The following is a 21,456-nucleotide window of genomic DNA, read 5'->3' on the forward strand; positions in this document are numbered from 1 at the left end:
AAGCTAATTCCACAGGAGAACATCATTTATTCGGCCACTTTGCAGTTTGTCTCACACTCCTGTGAAGATGGAGAATAATTCTACAATAATTTTCTTCATTTTGCTGTAATCTTCGCTAACTGAACTCTCACTTCCAAATAGTTTTTACTGATTTGTAAAAATTTTTACACTGAATTTACTATCTGAAATGTAAGCCTCTGCAAGGCATCGGTGTGTGTGAGCCAGTGGAAATGTTCAGGCTACTGGACATTGGCCCCAGTTTTACTTGATGGCATGACATCTTACGTGTGTGCTCTTTAAACATACTGGGCATTTTTGCTTATCACTTCCCCCCATTATTAAGTGAAAATACCATCTAAAAAATGGAAGAGATTATAAAGCAAATAAGCGAGCCCCAGTGGTCTTTCCTTCTGCAGAAGAAGAGTTGGAAGTGATAAAGCCAAGACATGAGCTTGGCGGGGCACATGTCCCTATCCCTACCACCATGCATCTTATTTTTTCTATGCATAGGAAAATAAGGAAAACTTATGGGATATTGCTGTATCTGAAAAGCTTCACTATGCTACTTGACTGTAGCGTATTATTTCTGAAAAACTAGAAAATACCTACTTAGTGTATTGAGAGATACAATCTATGTGGGTTAGAAATGCATTATTACTTTTTCTGTTTAAAAAATAGGAACTTGGGTTCCCACTATATGAGAATTCATTATCTGACACATTTTTAGGAATGGATTCCTTTTGGCTTACTTTAGGAGCCTGTATTTGCAAATAATTTTGCTCATGGAGTCTACTTGCATGCCCTTTGGGTCTGATTATCCAGGAAGGATAGAAAGCAGATGAGTTAGGAGGAGAGGGATGTAGCCTGCACGTTCTATTACTTCTTGACTGTCCATCCACAAATCTGTTTCTTGCCATAGCCCATGCTAAATCTTGTCAACTCAACCAGAAGTGAAAACTAGGCAGTACTAGGGGCCATAGCAGCCTTTCTTAGTTGCTGCTGAATATTTGACTACCTAGACAGGGAATAGCTATTAATGAATTTATGGATAAAGTCCTTGCTTACATTTGCATTGTGAACTATGAATTAAAGTTTCATTATAGTCATTGCTTCTCACAAAAAAGGAAGTGTTTGAATTTCATGAACTCATGTATATATTACTACAACTTAGGCTCTGTTAATGTATAATAGGAGTTCTTATCAAAATAAGAAAACAAATGATGTTCCTTTACAATAGGAGAGCAGTAAACAGGACCCTAATTTCTCATAGCTCTCTCTTAGGTACCTACAGTAGGCCTATCTGAATTTTATTCATGCACATATGTATATACAGTACAACATACATACATCTTTAAAATGCAGTTGTTGTGTTTCTCTACTCTTATCCTTTGACAGAGCTATTAAACACTAATTGTGCATTTTAGAAATATTTTTTATGACACCATTATAAATCTGTGTTTGAATATTTTGCTTTAGGATTATCTTTTAATTTTTTTAGGGAGAGATTCTGATCTTTTGGTAAAGTTCCAGCAAGGTTTGTCCAGAAATAGTCCATAAAAAACAGATAAGCATGAGACTAGCCATGAGTAACTTCAGCTGTGAGGAAGTTACTGAATATAGACGCTAATCAAATATGTTATGAAAAAGAAGCACAGTGAGGCTTCTCAGGAAATGGTAAAGATTTGGCGTGGGTATAGGCCCAGCGAGGGGAGGGCAGGCTGGAGAGGTGAGGTGCTCCCCACCAAGGCCATGGTGAGAGCCCAGGTCCTCCACTGTTCCTTCTGCTGCCCACTCCCAGCCTGACTCAGAAGTCAGAAAGATAACCCCCCACAACGTCTCACACTGTGGCTCGGAGGTGGGCTGCTTTACAAACCCAACTCTCATGAAGTCCATGAACCCAGCCTTTAGACAAGGCTCCCTGTAAATTCAAAAAGAGTTTTACTAATCGGTTTTTCCAATTTCACTTATTAACCATCTCCACCTCCACTTGGGTCCCCCGTCAGCATCTCAAACGCAATGTGTTAACTTTGCTCTGACACCTCCTCTCCTCCCTGCCCAGCCACGTCCACAGCAGCAACGCCCCCTCTACCTGGATTTCCACCTGCCCAGTCACTCATGTGGGAAACTAAGCTCCACACCCATTCTGCACAGCTGTGGTCAGAGAATAGACTCTGTATCATTTCAAACTTGAAATTTGTAGAAAATTACTTTAAACATCTTTATTTATAGAAGTAAATTTACTTTATAAATCTCGGGGTCTTTTAGTGCCTTCACAGCTTTTCGTTTTTGCTTTTGCATTTCATCAGCTCTTTTAGTCACCTTGATCAGAGAGTTAGTCAGGAAGCCGCTTCGTCATAGCTGAAAGTGGAGTGTATGTGACGTGGCTTCCCCTTGTCCAATGCGCGATCCTAACTGGTGGTCTCAAAGGCAAGCTAAATCAGATGCAGGATTGTCATTGAATCCTCTGTTCCTTTGTCTATACCCCCTTCAAGTGGGGTATGCCATGCGCTGCCAACGTTTAGCTTGCTAGGAGTAATTGTGACAGTTCTCCCAAGCCCTGTTCTCCCTGCTCACGTCTCCCAGCAAATGCCTTTGATGTCCCGCTTCTCGTCAAACCCAATACTGGTGATAGCACAGTGACATTATTGAAATTTTATACTAATAATAAAATTTTTATTTCTGGCTATATCTTTTAGTCAAGCAAGATATTATTGCTCAATAATACTACAGTATTTTTTAAGACTTTGTTTTTTAGAGCAGTTTTAGGTTTACAACAAAATTGAGAGGAATGTACAGAGATTTCCCATAAACCTCCTGCCCCCACACATGTATAGCCTCCCCCGTTATCAACATCACTCTCCCTAAAAGGTACATTTTGTACAAGGATGAACCTACATTGACACATCATAATCTCCCAAAAGCCACAGTTTACCCTAGGGTTCAATCTTGGTGTTGTACATTCTGTGAATTTGGACAAATGTATTATGACATATCCCCATCATTATAATATACAAAGTATTTTCACTGCCCTAAACATCCTCTGTGCTCTGCCTATTCATCTCCCCCACCTACTGTTTTTTCAGTCCTCACATTTTATAGTTATTGTTGCAATGAAATGGATAAGAAGACTTATTATTTACTTATTTGTCTTTCAAAACCATAGCAATTCAGCGTACGTTCTATAATATGACCAAAACATTTGCCTCAGTAGCCTACCAAAAATTAAGAATAAAATAATGTAAAGTCAGAAAATATAAATTTCCTGCTGGGAAAAACCAGACTTTTACTTGTTCGTTGTCAGATGCTAACTCTTCAATAGAATGACTAGTGAAATAAAAGTCATAAAGGATTCAAATCAGTGACCTAGAAATAAAGTCCATGCTTCTTTAAAAAAAAAGAAAAGCATTTGAAACCATTCAGGATCTGAGTGTCCTTCTCCTTCTTACTACATCCTGTTGTTGACTTTCCAGGTATCTGAAAGCTGACTGTGATTTCCCAGACACGGCATGTTTTTCCAGAGCTTTGTTTCCTAAAACATTCTTTTCCCTGTGCCTGACACTCACCCCCTCCCTTGTCAATTTGCGAGCTCCTTTTCATCCTTCAAGTCCGTTATAAGCCTTACCCATAATATTTTCCTTTAGACTTCATCTCTTTTCCCCTGTGGGTCTCACTATCTACTTTTCTTCCGTTGTTCATTTATTATTTATTCAACAACCATCCCTTGAATATCTGACCTGTGCCAGTAAGCTGTGCTTTAAAGACAGAAAAGTGACTAAGACCTGAGCCCTCCCCTGACTTCAAAGAGATCACAGTTTCCTAGAGAAGACTGCTATAAGTGAAATAACTGATCAAGGGACTCTTAAAGCATCTAGAGAATCGGTTTTTCTGAATCACTCTTTGCATCTGAGTCACTGATGGGTTTTCCACTCCACAGCATCTCTGCGCCATCAAGAGTGTTGATGGTGCTCTCTAACTAAGAAATAGATTCTCTAGCATTGTCTTTCTTTTCTGAGCAGACTTCCATTCTGCTTGTTTTTCAAGCTTACCAGAAAATGTCAAAGGAAGATATTCTGACAGTAACCAGCCCTTATAATCCTTTCTCAAAGTGACTTTAAATGGTTTGTTGACTGAATATTGAGAAACTGCAGGAGCCCTATCATGCCACCAGGAATAACAACCAAGACCGTGAAGTGACAACTCTGTCACACTGTCACACTGTCTACAGCATCATAAGATGCATCCCACTGTCAGAGACGTTAAAATGTGAAAACTGCATATTTTAGAATCAGTGACATATGATAATGAGGGTTACTTCAAAATTCAGCAATAAATTAGAAAATTCAACTTAGAAACCCTTAACTTTAATAATTAAGTTAGATTAAATTAAATCAAAGCCAATCATCCCACACGGAGGGAGGTAGATTCTAAACCAGACCTCTTGTAACAAACTTTTTTGTAGTGTAGGGACCATACTCAGTGAATAAAAGGTCAGAGAATTCAGGCTGTGCTGGTTCGTAAGAAATACAAGGATGTCTTTAACTGAACTCTCGATGGCCAGCACATTCAGTGATAAGAAGTGTTCCCATCAAAACAAACAAAAGAAAAACCCTGCTATATTACCTAAAATGGGAAAGAGGTTATGCAAATCAGTTTTTTATATAAAAGTTCTATAGCAAAACAGTACAATGAAATCAGAAACCCAAAATACACTGGAGAAGAGACAGTCTCCTGGGGTAGACAAAGCAGATATTAGAAATCATATTCCTAGGTTTACAGTGTGATGAAATCACAGCCCAAATGAAGAGAGGAGAGGTAGTCATGAGATCTTGGTTTTGAAAAGGAGAGGAATATAAAACATCCAGTGGTGAAGGCACAGAACATGAAAAGATGGGGGCAATGGATTGTACTGACACAGTCTGCGGAGAGAAATTGACTACATGAATTGTGCTTAACTTGTCGGTTAAACTCGGTCACTAGATGCTGTTTGGACTTTCCTCATTGCTAGTGATTAGCCCAGTTACACAACAACAGAAAGAAATTCGTCCTAGAGCTTGGGGGACCTCCATACTGAACCTCCATACTGTGCCTCTCTTCTGATGGTCAGTTCACTGGGAGCTCAGGACTGTTAGCCCAGTCCTGGCTCAGCTGGTGTTTCAAGCTCTCAGTTTGTTCGAATCAAACATATCTTTTCTCCCCACTCCCTTCTTTCCTGCATGCAAACCTACGGGTGATTAAACCTAGAGCTTAGACTATGCTGCCTATAGATGCTTATGATGCCTTTATGGAGCTGATAACAGAACTATTTTATGGATTTTGTTTTGTTTAGCCAGAGCATCAATGTGTAAAGAATTTTCATTCCTCTTTGGGTTTTTTTAGATGATAGGTAGATAGATAGATAGATAGATAGATAGATAGATAGATAGATAGATAGATAGACAGATAGATTGATCTTCAGATCTTCTCTATATAAGATTTAAAAATTAAAGTTCTAGGTTTCTCAATCTTTTTATCCACATTGTTTCATTTCTGTTATTCTTTGTTTGTGAAGGCAATACAAACCATGCCCTTTGAGTGGACCTTCAGCCACTGTGATAGCCCTCAGCCCTCCACATCCCCCCTTCTGCTCTCTTTGTGAATAGTCATGCATTTGCTGGGTGACTGGCTCAGGCATACTCTGTGGTTTGAGTAAAACTGACCTCACCTTTCCCTCATTAGCACTGAACACCAAGCAAGTGAACTCATCAGACATAACCTTACCCATGACGGGCAATAAACTAGAGCAACAGGATCATACTGTTGGGATCACCACAGGATCACCCATAGCTCTGGGTGGGCATCTCCAGCTCATTTTGGCTTCCTATCCACAAAGCATTTAGTAAGCAGTAAATATTTAATTGGCCCTTACTCGTGACTAAATCTTATGCATTTAAGTGAGAATTTTCATATTTGAAATAGGGCTAAAGCTCTTCACTCTTATTAATAATACTTCTATGCTTTAGTAAAACATCAATTATATTTTGTATCTGTGTGATTGCTTAATAACCTGCTTTAGAACAAGAAATGGGAATTAGCAATTACAGATATTAAATATATCATTTATACTTTTCAAAACTCTTCAGATTTGGGAATCAGCAAGGTTTTTTATTGTAACTACTCTCACAAAACTCTAAAACATTAGTGGTAAGAGAAAATATGGTTCTAACCAAGAGAAAATACTTTCATTTCAGATTTGTAAGTATGTAAAACGTAGAGGTTGTTTCAAAACAGAAGGGTAGCAAATAGCTTTGATATTAAACATGTTATTCCCTTAATGCCTGATTTTGATTTCCAATTATCTGCTCAAAATTTTGGAAAAAAAGATTACCACAGAATAGTCTGACAGTTGATAGAGCTCCATCTCGGTGATGCTAATTATTTTTCTAGTGCTGCAAATGCTAGCTATTAAGTTACCTCATAGGAATGAAACCTCCATATTTTAAATATCGTACAAGTAGTACCCGTTTCTTACTACGAATCAGTGTTTTCGTGGAATACTTCATGATACAGAGCTTGACCTATTGGAGAAAAAATATGCAAAAATTTCTGTTTGTCAGCAAAAGCTGTTTTTTTCCCTCCAGCTTTATTGAGATATAATTAAGTAAAACTGTGTATATTTAAAGTGTGCAATGTGATGATGTGATATTCGTAGACTTTGTGAAATGATTACCACAATCAGGTTAATTAACACATACATCACATAGTTACCTTTTTTTTTTTCTTTTTGTGGTGAGAACACTTAAGATCTACTCTCTTAGCAAATTTCAAGTATACAATACACCTTGTTAACCACAGTCACCATGCTGCACATTAGGTCTCCAGGACTTATATGTCTTATAACTGAAGGCTTGTACTCTTGATCAGCATCTCACCATCGCCCCCACCCTCGAGCCCCTGGTAACTATCATTTTACTCTCTGTTTCTGTGAGTTTGACTTTTAAAATTTTTTTAGATTCCACATATAATTAAGATAACACAGTATTTGTCTTTCTCTGTCTGGCTTATTTCACTTAGAATAATGTCTTCTAGATTCATCCAGTTTGTTGCAAATGGCAGGATTTCCTTCTTTCTCGTGACTGAATAATATTCCATTGTGTGTGTGTGTGTGTGTGTGTGTGTGTGTGTGTGTGTGACAGAGAGAGAAAAAGAGAGAGAGAGACCACATTTTTTTTTTACCCATTCATCCATAGATGGACCCTTGGATTGTTTCCATATCTTTCCTACTGTGAATAATGTTGCAGTGAACATGGGGGTGCAGATATCTCTTTGAGATACAGATTTTGCTTCTCTTGGATATATACTCAGATGTGGAATTGCTGGATCATATAGTAATTCTATTTTTAATTTTTTGAGGAGCCTCCATACTGTTTTCCATAGTGGCTGCACCAATTTACATTCCCACCGACAGTGCACGAGTGTTCCCTTTCCTCCACATCCTGGCCAATACTTGTTATCACTTGTCTTTTTGGTAATAACCATTCTGACATACATGAGGCAATATCTCATTGTGGTTTGGATTTGTATTTCCCTGAGATTAGGGGTGTTGAGCATCTTTTCATGTACCTGTTGGTCATCTGTGTGTCTTCTTTGGAAAAATGTCTATTTGGGTCCTTTGCCCATTTTTTAATCAGGGTATTTATTTTTTTTTTGCTATTGAGTTGTGTAAGTTCCTTGTGTATTTTGGATATTAACCCCTAATCATATATATAGTTGATAAATATTGTCTCCCATTCTGTAGGTTGCCTTTTCATTTTCTTGATCATTTCCTTTGCTGTGCAGAAGCTTTTTAGTTTGATGCAATCCCCCTTGTTTACTTTTGCTTCTGTTGCCTGTGCTTTTGATGTCATATTAAAAAAAAATCATTGCCCAGACCAATGTCAAGGTGATTTTTTCCCTGTGTTTTCTTCCCAGATTTTTATAGTTACAGGTCTTACATAAGTCTTTAATCCATTTAAGGTTAATTTTTCTGAGTAGTGTAAGCTAGGGGTCCAGTTTCATTCTCTTGATAATACCTCTGTTGTTTAATTATTATGTTAATTTAATGTAAACATTAACACATAAACTTTAGTAATCTCCCCAAAAAGTAAACTTTTTTATTCTGGCTTTCATTTCCACCATCTGAGAAGTTGCCATTATTAAGGGACCTGAACATGTCATAAGGTCTTTTGTTGTCCAGGTGAAGGACTGTCCTAGCGACTGTCATGAGTGTGGGGTCCTTTGGCAGGAGAACAGAATGGGCTGCCTTCCATCAACTCTGCTCTGGTAATGGCCCAGACAAAAGTCAAGGTGCCCTTGCTGTCACCCAGGTGTGCTTTCCATCAGACTGCTCTCAGGTCACACCTCTCAAAGGGGATGTCACTTGGGCTCATGCTTGACTGAATGAAGGCCGGGACCCTTGTCCTGTTCACAGCAGCTGAAATTCATTGCAAGGAGTTCTGTCTTCTACCTTTCTTTACAGAATACCACATATTTGGCAGCAAGGCAGGCGCTTCTTTGGACACATTATACCTTAGTGATAATTAGCAGAGTAAATAGCATAGCATTAGGAGCACATACTTTGGTGTCATATAGACTTGTGCTAAAATTCTGGACCTGTCATTACTGTGTGATGCAGCCTTGGGCAAGTTACTCACTTTTTCTGGACCTCAGTGTCCTTTTCAGTAAAATGAAGATAATAATAATTCTTTGAGGATGATGAGAATTAAATTATGTAATGTATAGAAAGCATCTGTGCAGGTGCATAGCTCATAATAAACTGTTAATAAATGACATCACTGTAGCTACCGTCCCTTACCCAGGTGTTATTTTCGTGTTTGCCCTGTCAACCCATCTTAGTCCAGACAGGGTTCGTTTCTGCCCCTAAAGCACATGCTCAGCCTTGTAATTCTCTAAGGAAAGGAAGGCCCTGTTCTAACCCCATGTTACAGATCATCTTTGGGAATGCAGCTGGTTCATTCCCGTTTATGGCTGTGCAATAACTAGCTGGCTTCAGTTGGTAGTAGGAATTTTCCAGCTGGTGACACCAATGCCACTCCATCTGTATTCTCCCTCTCTATTCTAAGATATATGAACAAAAAACCCACAGATAAAGAAATATAAATAAACCAGTAAACGTGAAAATGTTCAACCATAGTAGTAATCAATGTAAATTAAAACAACATTTATACATTGCGTGCTAGAAGTTTTATTTTTATCCCTAATATGTAAGAATTTTGGCAGGTATGGCATTTTTAAGGGAAATTATGTGCATATTCAGCCTTGTGATATTAGAGAAGTAAGGAGCTTTTTATCTATTGAATCTAGTGATGGCTTTACTCATTTCTATTCTAGAGAAACTAGAATTTGGAGAGGAGGTCCTTTAAGAGGTGAAGAGCAATATTGGTATAAATATAAATAGAAGAATAAATAAAAACATCCCTGAAAGCCTCTTGATTCCTCGGCACAGTCTGACCATCATTTTTAGCAACAGTTTCTTGTTGGTGGGGGATGCCTGTTAAGCTCCGTGGGGCCTTCACACTGCTATGCTCTGAAGGAGACTGGAGACAGGTGCTCCTCTTGGTCTGCTGCTCGCTGACTTTGAGCAGTTCATGTCTTGCTTGAGGTAGCCACGGAGCGGAGTCATTGCATGCACGAGAGAATGAGATCTCTCACTTCTATGACTTTGTGTCTGTTTCCAATTTTGACATTCCAATTATCCCTGCTTTTTTAATCAACGCTGTAATACGTCGTGTGGGTTCCGAGGCAGAGCTATATCTCTGCTGTTTCCTGCATGCTGCTCAGCAGGAGCCTTCACAACACCCTCTTATTCCTGCACCCTCCCTCTTTCCTGCTGTGTTTTATTTATTTATTTATTTTTTTGAGCTGCTTTCCTCCTAGCCCTTCCTCATGCCTGGGTGACTCTCCTACCTGTCCCCTCTCTCATCTACAGCAATATTCCAAACATTCACAGCTCCCCTCAAGTCTCCAACCAGATCTTTCCCTCTTCGTACGGTCTTGTCTCGTTGTGGTTAAATACAGCAAACAAACAAACTAGAGGCTGTCAAGCTGGGGCTCTCCTGACACAATACTTGATGCCAGTAAACTTGTCTGTCTCCATGTGCATCTCTGCTTCCTTTCCTTCAGTCTCACAGGAAGGGGTCTTTGCTTCCCTTCCAAGGCTAACCCTTCCACCATGGCATCTGGTCCCACTTTCTCAAGGATTGCACCCTATCAGTTTTCCCTCCCTCTTGCCTTTCCAGTTACACCCTGCCTTATAAATGACTCTCTCCCATCAACATATAAACATGTTCAAGTCAACTGGGGGAAAAGGAAAAGGAAGAACCCAGTGACATCCACCCTAGATCCCCCTCTGGCTGCTGCCCCTCTGTCCGCTCCCCTTTTCTCTATGTTCAAGTTGATGCATGCTGTCTCCACTCTCTCATCCCCACCCCCATGCAGTCCTCAAACCACAGCAATCTGGCTCCTGCCCCAGCTCCACTGAAACTATTTTGTCACAGTCACCAGGGACTCTGGGGTATTAAATGCAATGGGGACACGTTACACCTTGTATTACATGACCTTTCTGCAGCTTTGAACACTGGTGCTACTCTTTCTCCTCCTTGGAGCTGTCTGGTCCCTTGGTTTTCATGAACTCTTCACTGTACACTTCCCTCGTATGTCTCTGGCCATTCCTTCTCGGTCTCCTTTGCTGATTCTGAATACTCTATGTTTTCCTTAAATGTCGACCTCTTCTCGTCTTCTCTTTCTCTTCCTCTTCCTCTTCCCATCACTTTTCTTCACTTTCCTGTGTTGATTGCTTCCACTTCTATGGCTCCTTTCATCACCCGTAAGCTGATGGCCCACACATTGTTTCTTCTGAGCCCCAGACACAAATATTCTACTACAAACGTAACACAACTTAACCACATAACCATATAGAGCCAAAGACAGCAATAGTTCAATAAGTGCTTTAATAATAGCTGTAACGACTTAATAAGAAGCAGCAAGATCAGAGGTGTTGTGCATCTTGATGGGATTTGTGCCATTGAATGGCCATAGCCTTGGCAGAGACAGGACTCACTTGATCCTGCTACAGCCAACCCCCTTGTTCCCAGGCCTGTTACCCTCAGGTTGCCCCAGCGGCTGCTCAGAGTTAGGTTCACAAAGATTTTGCACAAATATGTACACTGCAGCACAGTTCCTAAAATTAGAAAGAGATCGGGTGAGTAAACGATGGGACATCCACGTGATAGAATGCCGGTCATCCTCCAAAAATCCTGTTGAGGGAGAATAGCTACTGACTGGGGAGAGATATTCAGTTTGTGTTGCTAAGTGGAAAGCAGCAGTCTACAAAACAGAAGCTACTATATTACTTGATTTTCGTTCAAGGATAATCTAATTTTTATATATGTGAAAAGATCTACTCTGAAGTGTTAATGGGAGTTAACTTTGAGTGATGAGATTACAGGTGATTTTGTTCCGTTTTGTGTGTGTGTGGTATCTTTTCTACTTTCCTCAGCTTTTCTAAAAGCTCAGATTTTAGAGTGGGAATATGTCCCTGGCTTTGCCCCTTCAGTCACTTCTCTGAGTTATTTAACCTCTCAAAACCTCTGTCTCCTGATTTCTGCAGTGGGCTAGTAATAGTGGCTACCGCATAGGCTTGTTCTGAACATGAACGAGATAATCCATGTAAAGTACTTGACACAGTACCTGGCACATGGTAGGTATTTCGAACATTTTTCAAAATAATTCAGCATATTTTATGAAGGGGAGATACTGTCAAGGAAGGAAGGGAAGGAGGAAGGAAAGAAGGAGGAGGGGAAGTTAATTCACTCTAAATGCTGCCTTAAGACACAGCAGCAGCGGGGCCTACATGGTGAGGGGCCACAGTGCTCGTCCCACTGGGGCCGGAACAGACTTCTCTGCTCAGCAAGTCTCTGCTTGGGGCATGTGGCCTAAAGGACTACTCCCCCATGCCCACCCCTTAGTCCCCCAGGGAAATTCCCTCACTTGTGTCCTAAAGGGCTTCTCAGCTGAAAATGCCAATGCTTATGAATATTGGATGAGGATGAGTTACAACAACCAGTGGGGGCTAAGTCATTCCTGTGGTTCTGAGGACGAGGTGTGCAGAGACAAGATTGAACTCATCCTGAGACGCTTAAGAATGGGGCTATGCTTCCTTGTGAAGCCAGACTCATGCTTTCCCCAAGGAACCCACACCACTGGGTCCCAGACCTGTGCTGAGCAGGCAGCCCTTGATTTGGGGATGTTACATTCAACAACAAAGCTGAGGAATGAATCTAGTTACTCACAAAGCAAAGCTGATGAGAAGGCAAATGCCAACCTGTGAAAATGAAGTCTATGCTGCTGTGTTCCCTTAAGTGAATCTCCTATAATTATGCCTAAGTAAAGATTGTTCACTCTTCAGTCTGGGGAAAGCATTATTGAAAGAGCTTCTGTCGCAACTTTCCTCCAGTTTTATTTTTCCTTGAATGCAAATTATGCTTATCTTTCAAATTAACCTTCTCTAAAAGGCTTCTTTATTTTTTCCTTTTCCTAATCCACACAAGTCAATATTATAGTGGTTCAAGTTTGAAAAACAGGAGTGTCTCATACACTATTGGAAAAACAACAGCATGGAAGTTTACTTGGAACAATTTCTGAGGCTCCTAGCGTAATCTGTAATGACAAAACTTGTTCATAAGCTGAGTGGAGTTTCACATGATTAGTTTAAGATTGTAAAATAACTCAGTAACATTTTGGAAGTTTAATTAAGGTCTGAGTTCCATTTGAATTTCTGAGTTTGCTAGTCGTCTTATTCTGATTTGGAAATTCAGCTAGAACTTTATTTTCTGATTGGTCTTTACTGAGACCACGCTTGGCAAGAGACCTCTCCATGTGGGGCAGCTCACGGCTCAGAAGTTCATATGCATTCAACAGATAGTGGATGACTGCCTACTGAGGCATCATGAGAAGCTGAGGTCTTGACCACTGAGATCTCAGAACAGTGGTGGACTATATTGAATTTTCAGTGGCCCATTCTCCAAAAGGAAGCAACACTCCCTTCCAATGCCTTACTCCCTAATAGCAAGTAGAAATCACTCATCCCCTCAATGGTCTCTAAATCCATGATTCTGTGAGAGACTTATGGTATCTCTACTCACTTACAGGGTGAATCTGTTCTTACTAGCTCAAGTACTCAGTGAGTTTTTCCCACATATGAGTTCCTATCAATATCTAATCTGTGTTACATATTCTAATTAATTCAACTTAATTAGATACTGCTTTGTTTGTCCCCTAGTTGTCCCCATGTGTCTCTCCTGTTCCCATGATCAGGGACCATGCCTTCCTGGATCACCTCTACCACATCATGAGTACTTTGGGACAGCTTAAGTGCCTGCTGGTGAAGCTCCTCTGCGGGGGTAATCATTATATTAAACTATAGGTTAGGAGGTGCAAATGAAGTGTATTCTATGATTTCCCATACTGTCATGAAGAATTGGCGTTTTCTCCATCCCAAGAAATTCCCTGCCCAACCATAGGCTGACACACCATATTGGGTAATATTGAGTGTATATCATTCCAAATGGAAAACATATTCATTCTGATTTGTTGTGAGACTTGAAAAATGGTCCAGAAAGTTTAGATTCTTTCAGGAACAGAGAAGAGCTGCTCTTATGCCTCCTAAATCACATTAAGACCAGGAAATGGAAATACCAATTGTTATTCAAAAAAATCATGGTTTTGAGGAATTTATATATTAGTTTTACAATCCAAGAAGTACATGGGATGTGACTAGACGTGGTATTACAGTTTAAAAAGCAAAAGCTCTGTTGAATCTCTAACAGAATAGCATTTGGAGGTACTAAATCACTTTTTTGGTCAGTGATGCCCCAGGCAGAGAAAGAAACCCTAAGAGCTCTGACATGTGCACCTGACGTTTGATTTTGTGGGCAGCAGAGGGGCCTCCATCTATAGAAGATCCAGAAGGGACAAGATTTGGCCCAGGAAGAGTTCTGAAAACTCCACGTCCCTCTTCTATCATCCCTTCTACAGTACCCTGAACTAGAAGGCACTGGGTTGGTTGAATTGCTATGTACATAGCAGGGAATTGAATTCCTGTGTTCAATACCAGTGCTCAATAAATATTTAGTGACTTGAATTTCTGGGCAAGACTGGATTCTAGCTCTCCTCAGCTGAGAGTGGGCTCCTGTGGTAATAAACGTCTCTTCTTGGATCATGCATTTCTTTGCCCTCTGATTCAGCTCTAAGCTCTTCCCAGTGTATACTCCTTGTCTCCATGGCTGTAGTTAAAATCCACTTCATTTTATTTGCCCTTTAGGAGAAATTGAGAATGTCATCCATTTCTGGATGCAAACTCTAGGTCCCTTTGTCTCTACTACTTTGGTTACAGACTCTCCTCAAACTGCCTTTTCCCGCCCGAGCCTAGCCCGCCCCCCAGAGTCTTTACAGTCGTGTAAGTCACCAGCAGGCACCTGGCATATGTGTTCAGTGTGTGCCAGTCCACCACTGTGGCTCAGCAAGCTGTCTATTTGGCAGCCTCCGATGCCTCCTTTCCTCATTTTAACTGTTTCAGGACTCTGTTTAGTTGCTCAGATAAAATTGCCATTTTTGTCACATTTATTTTGATTCCTTGCTGGGTGAAGGAGTGGGGAATGAGCTTTTAAGGGGATAAAGAGAGAGAGGCTCATACTCTCCAGTAATAAAAACATGCCTGGAATCACCAAGAGGTGGGATATGTATTCAGATGGCTAGAAAACCTCCAGATTAGGGTTCATAATAGGATTTACTAAAAGTCTCTTTACTTATCAAAACATTCACCATAAAAAAATAAAAAAATATCTTCAGTACCTTTGCAATATAATTGTGGTTAATAATAATAGTTGCAACTAACGGTCAAGTGTTGTTGTATGTACTTTACCTGTGTTCTCATTTAACCCTCAGCCATCCCTAAGAGTAGACGCTGTTATTATTTCCATTTTACAGGTAAAGAAACTGATAGATAGATAGGTAAGATCATGTGCCTAAAGTCTGATGGTTAGTGGGTGATAAAAGATATCTGTTGTGCTAATTCTTAGCAGAGTGTCCTACGCATGTGATTTTAGTCAATATTATTGGATCTTTGTAAATGATACATTTAGCTGAGATCTTAGAAAATGACAAAAACATCCATCCTCTTCTGCTTAGCAACCTTCAAATTAGATGAAAAAAAATTCTGAGAGATCTAATTGTGGTACTAGTATGCATAAAGTGTAGCTATTTTATAATATCTATTTTGAAATTTGGCAAAGCACACTTGTTTTTTCTCAGCAAGGCAGGCTGAAGGGTAAGGGCTGGCACCATTCCTGGATCCTAGGTCAAAGTGTACGTGGTGATGAAATAAGACAGACTCAGGTTTCATGTCTACCTCTAGGACCTTGAGCAAGTTGCTTTCTTAGTCATTCATCTATTCATTCATTCTTTCTTTTAACAAATATTTATTGTGTTCTCACAACGTACCACTGATGATGCACTGATGGAAATGACTTAATCTGACTTGGATTTTTAAAAGATCATTTTGGCCGTTGCGTTGAGAAGGACTTGAAGGGAAGTTGAAGCAGGGAAACCAGTTAGTGAGCTGTTGGGTTAACCCCAGAGAAGAGATAAGAGTGGCTTGACCTAGTGAAGGTAGAAAGAAATAAACATATTCAAAATATATTTTGGAGATAGAACTGGCAGACCCTGATTATGCACTGGCTGTGGGGATGGGGTTGAGGGAAAGAGAGAAATCAAGGATGACTCCCAGGGTTTTAGTCTGAGCAACTGAATGGAAGATGTTATCATTTACCGAGATGAGAAAGATAATAGGAGTAATTGGCTTGGCATTTGGGGAAAATAAAGAACTCTGATTTGTGCATAATAAACTCTGTTTTGTGCTTATTAAATATGGAAGTAGAGAGATTAATTTAGGTCTCACCTCTCCTATGAGTCTCAAGCTCAAAGAAGAGTCAAACCTACAGATACCACTTGGGGAATCATCATTATAGAGATTGTATTAAAGCCACAGAGCTGGACAACATTCTCACAGGACTGAGTATTGATAGCTATAGAATGGGGTCCCAGACCGAGCCAAGGGCTTTCCAACTTTTAGAGAAATGAAGAACCTAGCAAGAGAGACCGAGGAGGAGGAACAAGTGAGGTAGGAGAGAAAAGGAGAAAAAAGTTTTGTCTTGCCTTGCTGAGAAGTCAAGTTAGCTAAGAATGGAGAAGGAGCCATTGGATTTGGAAGCATAGAGTTCTTTGGTGAACTTTACAAGTGCATCACCTGCCAGATGGAAGTGGCTTGAAAAATGAGTGGTTAGGTGAAGAAGTAGAGACAAGTATTAATAACTCACTCCAGACGTTTTGCTATGAAGAGAAACAAAGAAATGGCGAGGTGGCTATAGGGGGAGACATAAACCAAATTAGAGAAACTAAAAGGATTGTCTTGTGGCATTGTGTCCATTAGAGCTTTGTGATCATAATTTTAAATTGAAATGGAGCACAACGGTTGTGAGATTTTCTCCAGCAAACTTTAGCTGTTCTGGTGAAAGTATTGAGAAGAAAAAAGGTTGAATTTATCTGACTTTGAGATTTTATCAGGAAAATGTCCCAGAGAGAGAGAGGTGACCATGAAATATAAACCTGATAAAGAGGGAAGTGATTGTAAGAGTTGTGTGATGGACAGTGAAAAGGTGGTAAGGTCAATTAGTGGAAATCTTGATGAAGTCAAAGTGGGGGCCTAACGCAGGTGAGCTGGAAGGAGAGGAAGTCGAGTTCAAAAATGGTGAGTCTTAAAATCAGCATTTCAAATACACTGTTACTGGTAATAACAAAGTATGTGATACTATGGGAATGGGTTACTAAAGAGAAAGGGAGGAAAAGATCAATGGAGGCGTGAGGGCAAAGTAGCTCAGGGACTACATTGTCAAATGAGTTATCCTTGTGATTGTTGAAATCAGTGACAATAATGCAGGGTGGTGGTGAGCAATAGAGAAGGCAATTTACAGGTGTCTTTGATGAATGACAGAGATCAGGAGGTTGAGACAGGGTAGCAACAAGCAATAGTAATGGGGAATATAGCCAAATGTCATGAATTTCAGTTTAGGTTGGGATTTTGAAAGATGAAGAAAAATAGTTTGGAAGTGACACAAGAGAGCAAGGAGAACACCTATGTCACTTTCTAGCCCAGAGGTACTGAAAGGATAAGAGATGAAACAGCCTCCAATAAGAGGACTGCAAATGAATTAATGGGCTTAGAATCACTGAGATGGACTTGGAGGGAATAGCTTGTTTCACACTAATCATCCAGCAAAGAACTATAAAAGCTGGATGAAATACAATCACACAAAAGAAGGCTATTTGAATGTATCAGAGAGCCATTAAGGCACTCACTCCTTGTGGGGCCCCAGACCTGAGAGAAGGAAAATTCATTAGGATGAGCCCCTTATTCATTACCAACTTTTCTTTTGAGGCATTTATCAATTACATCTCAGGGAACAGTGGTCAAACAGAAAACAGAGGCCTAGACTTTGCCCGAGTATCCCTGGACTGATATTTTTCTACACAAAGTCCATTATTCAGTCAAAAATTACTAGGCATACCAAGGCACAGGAACAAATAACTGAGGTTCAAGAGAAGGAAGATGACATTAGCAACAAATCTACAGAGATCCAAATATTGGAGAGGGACTCTGACACACTAGAATTAGCATGTTTAGGGGAATAGGTAACAAGATGGAGAATTTCACCAGAGAACTAGAATCTATTTTAAAAAATCAAATGGAAATTCTGGAACTGAGAAATATAAAAGCTGCAATTTAGAATTCCAGAGAAAGGTTTACTTGCAAATTAAACACAACAGAATAGAGGATTGAATTGTTAGTCAGTAGAACATATCCATAGAGGTACACCACAGAGAATAAAAGGATGAAAAACACACAAAAAAGAGCAAAAGAAACCTATGGAACATGGTTGAGCGGTCTAACATAAGTACAGTTGGCATTCAAGAACTATAGGAAAGAGGGAATGGGATGAAGCAATATTTGAAGAGATATTGTTCATGACTTTTCCAAAAACTAACAAAAAACATTAAGGTAATCTACAAACACCAAAAAAGATAAATACAAAAAGAAAAGCATATCTAGCCATCTTATAGAAAAACTGATGGAAACCAATGATAAAGAGAAAAAGCTTTGTAAAACACCAGGGATAAAGGAAATATTACATCCAAAGGAACAGCAATGAAACTGATAACTGACTTTTCAACAGAATTTATGGAAGCCAGAAGACAGTGTAGTGACATCTGTAAAGCGATGAAAGAAAATAGTTGCTAATCTGAAATTCTATACCCAGCGACCATGACCTTCAAAAATGAAGGCAAAATAAGGATACTTTCATACAATCAGAAACTGAGAGAATTTATTTGCAAAAGACTCATTTAAAAAAAAACAATAATAAGGGTAATTTTTTGTCAGAAGGAAAATTATTCTAGATGTAAGCAAAGTGAGGAATGGAAGGAGCAATGTTTTTCCAATGAAAAACATTGGAAAGGGTAAATATGTGGGCAAGTATAAATGATATTGACCATACAATACAATAGTAATGATGTCTTCTGGGATTTAAAATATATGTAGAATTAAAACAACACAAAAAGTAGGAGAGTAAATTGAGTCAAAATGTCTAGGGTTTTTGCATTGTCCAGGATATTGGAAAAGTACCAATTTAAGGTGATTTCTAGTAATTCAAGGAAACAGTTTAATTACCAAAAGAGCAGGTTGGATAAATTGAAAATTAATTGCAACATGATGTTTTAAATTCAAATATATTAGTAATTACATTAAATATAAATTGCCTAAATGCTACTAAAAGACAAAACTTATCAGGCTGAATTAAAATATACATATATATATATATGCTGCTTACAAGAGACCTACTTTATGTATTAGGACACAGAAAGTTTAACAGTAAAAGGAATGAAAAACATCTTACGTGCAATATTAACCAAAAGAAAATTGATAAAGCTATATTAATAACAAAGTGGACTTTTATGCAACAAGAATTACCACAAAGATGGCCATTTCATAATGATTAAGAAGTCAATACAATAGAAGGATATAACTATGCTAATTTTTATGTAGACCTGAAAACATTTCCAAACTATAAAAACTGAAAACTGGCAGAACTAGGAGACAAGTTTATAATCATAGTTAGAAATTTGAACACAACTCTCTCAGTAACTAATAGAAAAACCATACAAAATATCAAAGAGATGGAGAGATTTTAACAATTAATAAACTTGACCTAAGTAACATACGTAGAACCTTGCAACTAACAAATGCAGAACACACATTTTTTTCAAGTGGAATAGAATTTTTGCCTAGACAGACTATATGCTGGCTTCAGTTGCCTGTTGTGAGATTGAGGTTCTGAGAGAGACAGGAAGAAGGGTTACTTTACACACTTCATATCTAGTCTCGCGTAATAATTCTGATGTTAACCAGAGTAGCCATACGTAAGTACAACACATTTCCGTGGCCACATAAGGAGGGAAAGATCTTCAAAGACTAGACCAGCTGTCTCTGATAATTCTGATGGTCCTAAAATAGAACCATCTGTTTGTCTTAACATATTCTTTAACTCTGAATTATGAAAGCAATATAAAAAATGAATAGAAGTGTGTAGATACAATATAACCTTCACTCCTTTCAGAGTTGTAGCATTCCAGTCATTCAGTCTCCCAGCAAGGACTGTTTCTTTCTGAGCACCCACCATGACCGCGGAAGACAAAAGAAGTGATACAGCGCCTACTGTTGATGTTTCTCAAGCAGCGTTCCCTGGAACACAAAGGTTCTCCACTTCACCAGACCCTGGGGGGTTTCAGATGAGTAAAGCACGAGCCCCTATTTTCAAGTTTATAACCCAGCGGGAGCAATGCAAGACACATGAATAACTAAAACAAGGAAGGGTGGAATAATTGTTCCTCAGACTGTTATGGATTTTGAATTATTGCCATTCGCTTCATGGTATAATACAGAATCCAAGAGCTGACGTGGCATTTGCTGTAAACCTCTTAGTGAGTTAAGCCCCAGACGGAAGTTTCAGGGCAGAACCCTCATGATGCCCTTCCATCGGCCGTAACAAGAGCCCACTGATGATCCCACCAGTCTTCCCGAGGACCCTGTCTGGTCCCTCAGGCACCCAGAGGTGCTGCTCACTCAGATGGTCCACAACCTCCCTCAGCCTTTCATCCAACATTACCCTTGCTCATGTCTCAGAGACTTATCCTTTAATAGAAGGATTCTATGACTTGAAAAAGTTTATTTCCCCAGGGAACCCTCAAAGAGACATCCTCAGATGTTGGCTCCTTATACAAAATGATTCCAATAATTAATTTTCTCTCCGAAGTTAATCTGTTTTTTCAAACCTTCCCATTCTTTTAGTTGGATAGAGGAAAACTCCTCAATTCGATGGCAGTGTGTCTTGAACGCCTCTCCATAGCACATCGTAGGCATGTTGTCACCCCCCAAAGAGAACCGCCAGCCCCCCTTCTAACAAAGGGTGTATCTTCAGCCCATCTGCAAGATGTCGCTGCAGCCGGCAGCTGGGCCGGGCTGGGCTACAGGGACGGGGGTGGGGGCAGAGGATCCGGCGTATGCAGGAAGGGTGTGGTGAGTGTTTCACACCACAATCCTGAACCCTTGAACAACTTCTGCCATTAGATGCTTCATTATTTTCAGGATTCTTCATTGTTAAGACCAGGTGTTTCTTTTCTGGTCATACCTGGATATAACCAGTATTTCCTCACTAACTGATTACCTCGCAGAGAGTTCCACCACCCTAGTTTCTCTTTTTGGCTGACTATGAAGTGTCTGTGTCCACTTCTGAGATAGAAACCACACAATAACTTAGAATAAGGGAAATTTAATGTAAAGAATTATTTACCTCTGATTCACAAAAGACTATAAGGGATAAGACAACTCTGTATGTTATTCTGGGGTGAGGGAGAATACTCCAGGCTGGGGCTCAGGTGCGCTGGAGAATGTGTGGTGGCAGCCCCTGGATGGCAGGGCAGCTTGCTGGATTGCCTGGGTCAGACCTGGTCCGTAGTCACTGGGCAAGTAGAAAGCAGCCCTCCAGAGTGCGGGCAGGGGGCCGGCAATCTGCAGTTGGTGGCCAGGCTGTGGGCCTGCAGAGGAAGTGAGGCCTGGTGGTGACTCTCCTTTGGGGATGGCCGCCAGAAAAAATATAGGACACCTAGTAGAGTAGAGCAGAGTATAAGTGTGTCTCAAATATTGCATGGAGTGTACTTATACTAAAAAATCACTTGGCATTTATCTGACATTCAGATTTAACTGGGACTCTTGCTTTTTTTTTTATTTTTCTAAATCTGGCAATCCTACTT

The 21,456-nt window shown here is 39.8% G+C and overlaps 1 protein-coding gene across 1 annotated transcript in view; it reads left to right on the top strand.

Annotated features, from left to right (window-relative positions):
* The window catches only part of PLD5 (phospholipase D family member 5), a 368,734-nt gene that overhangs the window by 228,468 nt on the left and 118,810 nt on the right, over nucleotides 1-21,456 (top strand). The window lies entirely within an intron of this gene.

This window comes from Diceros bicornis, chromosome 38 (genome assembly GCF_020826845.1).
Source record: "Diceros bicornis minor isolate mBicDic1 chromosome 38, mDicBic1.mat.cur, whole genome shotgun sequence".
NCBI classification, from domain to species: domain Eukaryota; kingdom Metazoa; phylum Chordata; class Mammalia; order Perissodactyla; family Rhinocerotidae; genus Diceros; species Diceros bicornis.